Below are 3,687 nucleotides of genomic sequence, written 5' to 3'. Positions count from 1 at the left end.
GGAAGACCTCAGTGGAGGGAGGGGGTTCCAGGGGAGATCTTTGGAAATGTCCACTTCACAGATGAAGCCGCAGCCTCTGCCGCCGCCGCCGCACTCTGACACCTTCACCAACAGAAGCTGCAGGTCAGACCGGCTTTGATGTGAAGCTTCCAACTGGAGAATGAGGCGTTCCCACTGACGTCAGGACGGTGCTGTTCTGGAGAACCAAGAGTTTGTTCTGAAACCTGAGACTGAGGCCGCCCACGAAAAACAGAAGAAAAGCATCCATGAAAAGGGAGAAACAATAGCTGCGCTCCAAGCCTATAATCACACCTGGCTGCAGTTTGCACCAACAGATTTCCCCGAAGGAGCTTCCATGCAGAGAAAAACCTGATGAAGAGACCCAAAGCCGACCTTTCTCTGGTAAAAGCAGAGCTTTGAAAAGCCAGCCTTTCAAGTTCTAAAGTTTCTGTTTGCTGTTCCAGGAGGTTCCTCTCTGCTGTCGCTGCACATTTGGACCAAACGCTTCTGCTCTGCTTCCTCTGAACCTGCAGCAGATCCACAGCAGGCAGGAACCAATCAAAACGTGTACTTCCACCAGATCTACTTTTTAAACATCACAGTGACCATCATCAATATGCCGTTACGGCTGGACGTTACCGAGTGAGCTCCCAAAAATGTATTAGTTTGAGGGTCAAAGCAAGTTTTTGGGCATGGTGGAGTAGTGGTTGGCACTCCCTCGCCTTACAGTCAGAAGGTCCTGGTTCAAATCCCGGCTTGGTCCTTTCTGTGTGCAGCTGGCATGTTCTCCTGTGGGTTTTCCACTAAATTCCCCTTAGGTGTGCATGTGAGTGTGTGTTCCTGCAGCAGACTGACAGGCGACCTGTTCTGGGTAAAACCCTGCCCTCCAACAGTAGCTGGGATAGGCTCCAGCAACCCCATGACCCCAAGAGGGATTCAGCGGATTCTGAAGATGATAAATGGATGGATGGATGGATGATGATGGATGGATAATGGATAAGTGGATGATGGATGGATGGATGGATGGATGGATGGATGGATGGATGGATGGATGGATGGATGGATGGATGGATGGATGGATGGATGGATGGGTGGATGGATGGATGGATGGATGGATGGATGGGTGGGTGGATGGATGGATGGATAAGTGGATGATGGATGGATGGATGGATGGATGGATGGATGGATGGATGGATGGATGGATAAGTGGATGATGGATGGATGATGGCATTGAGGTAAAGGAACCAACCCCTCCTTCATAAATGACTATTTTCATTCACTACAACAATCAGGTTTGTTTTTGGGTCTTCAGTTCCTTCACCGGCGTAAGTTTGAACAGATCACTACATCAGAGATCCACTCTCACTGTGATCAACTGGGTCCTAAAAAGCTCTTCATCGTTCATGTAACAAAGTGCCTCTTCTTGCAGGAAAAGGAGGAGACTTGGGCTCAGATGCAGGACTTAGTTCATTGGTGAGCATTGAGCCACACAGGAATTGTTCACAGTGGCTAAGTTCAGTACCTGACCTGAAAGAAGAGCTCCGCCCTGACGGTAGGAGGTCACGCTGCACGTCACAGCTCCAGGAGAAAATGTGGAACACCGTAAAACTCTGTGCGTTTCTAAATCAGCCTTTTTTTAACGCATTGATGCTTCATGAAGTGAGAAGAAAAACTACCAACAGCTGACAGCTCTCCTGTTTCATGAACAAATCATCTTATTGGTTGAATCCCATAAATCTTTCAACCCATTGATTTCCTGTTTCTCTTTCTTTATTCTAGTATCTTCCTCCATTTCTTTGCTGCTTAACTCCGCCTACAATGTTTCATCTATTTCAACCATTCAACCATTCAAATGTTCAGCTCTTTCAGTTTTTTCCTGCTGAGACTTTTGGTCCTTCAGATCCATGAACTTTCCAGATATTCCAGGATTTCTGCCTCCATTGAAACACATGGGGAATCCTTGGTGCAGAAGCTCGCTGGTTCGATACCCGGCTCTGGCATTTCTCACAAACATTTCTTTTTGTTATTTATGGTCAACTTCACAACAGGAATTTAACATCAACAACGTTGTAAAAGTGTGTGAAATTGTCTGAACAAATCTGTAACTTTCTGGACAGATTCCGTTCTTCTCCAGGTCCGTTGGGGGGGGGGGGGGGGGGGGGGGGGGCAGCAGGAACTTTCCAGGTTGTGTACTCCTGTGCCTACTGAACTGGATTCAGTGTGTTTTTGCAGAACTGGCTCAGTCCAGCAGGAACAAGCGTGACACTTCATAAATCACGGCTCCAAGCGGCCTCGGCGCCGTCAGGACCAGCAGCATGAGCGTGAGGTGTGATGGCGTTCCGGTGCGTCCTGCTGTGTGGGCGAGCGCGCAGCATCAGCAGCTTTCTGCTGACGACCGCCCCCGCCTTCATTTGTCGCGCTTTAATAAGCTGTCAGGACTCTGCAAGCATCCCCACTAAATTGGGACACAGCGGCTCTGCAGTCATTATGTACCAGAACGCACTCAGGACGGGTTCACACCAGCAGAACTCTGACAGAACCGGGGAGGTGGCGGCGGCGGCGAGGGAACGGATCCTGTCCAACTCCCTGCAGAATCAATCCACGAGTGAAAAGGTGATGATCCCACTGGAGGAGGAGAGAACGGCAGCAAATGTGGCTTTTTGAAGAAAAAAAAAGGAACAACAGAGTTGATTTGATGACAGAGTGAAGAAAGAATGAGTGAAAGAGAAGAAGAAAAGGCCTGTTTCCTTTATCTGCACCACTGGTGGGGGTGGGGGGGTGCAGATGTGAAAAGCTGTAACACCAGTAACACTCATTTATTATCTTGTCTTTCCATCTAAAAATAAGTAAACGGTGGCAGACGTTGCTAAAACACGCCTGATGTTGGGTCTACAGACCCTCCCCCCCCCCCCCCCCACACACACACACACACGCTGAGGGACCAAGCTAATGCTGGTTGGGTGGGTGCACACATTCAAAACATCCGAGCGAGTTCCCTGATGACAATGATGACGCACACTGACACACACTCTGTTGTCAGCTCCTTTATCTTGTTGGGGGGGGTTGTTTGGGTGTTTTATGTTTATGAATTATGTTAGTATGTTTGGCCAACCTGTCTGCTTTTTTTAACTTTATTAACAAATATTGCACTTACAAAATACCAAATACAAAACTCCACACTGTGTGCAAAAGACAATTTTCACGGTTCCCAGGAAATGGAACAAAAATTCAAAAAAACATAATAATAACTATGTAAAACGGGTTAAGAAAAAAGAATAAAGACAAAGGAATCTGTTAAACTTTGAAAAGAGACCATGTTTCAACTGTTCTAACAGCTTCTCTTGTTAGTGGATTGACTTGTCTGCTTACCTTCTCAGTTTCACTTCCTGGGTCAAAGGACCCGAGCTCTGGCTTTGGTAGGCTTTTGTAGGGCCTGACCAAAATTCAATCATTAGACTAAAGTAGAACAGGCTGGCCCAGGGGAGGGGGCTTGTCTTATAAAATGTCATGATCATTGTGGTTCAGGAGGGTCAGAGGGTCTGTGTTTGGATGTTTCTACCAATTACAAGTCACAAACATTCTCATCCACACTAAACCTCTAGAGTGTTTTTCTTTGTTTTTGCCTTGGACCTGTCAGACCGGAGGGCGGCACAGACATATGAACATACGTGTGGCTTGACATTAAAC

The 3,687-nt window shown here is 47.3% G+C and overlaps 1 non-coding gene across 1 annotated transcript; it reads left to right on the top strand.

The window, feature by feature from the left end:
* Positions 1–1,443: 1,443 nt before the first annotated feature.
* Positions 1,444–1,531, top strand: mir27d (microRNA 27d). The gene has a single exon (NR_107193.1). It is a non-coding gene; the product is annotated as a microRNA 27d (primary transcript).
* Positions 1,532–3,687: the final 2,156 nt, after the last annotated feature.

The sequence above is a fragment of the Oryzias latipes genome, chromosome 17, assembly GCF_002234675.1.
Source record: "Oryzias latipes chromosome 17, ASM223467v1".
Taxonomy (NCBI): domain Eukaryota; kingdom Metazoa; phylum Chordata; class Actinopteri; order Beloniformes; family Adrianichthyidae; genus Oryzias; species Oryzias latipes.
The sequence above is the reverse complement of the archived record's forward strand: the minus strand, read 5'-3'. Positions and strand labels throughout refer to the sequence as shown.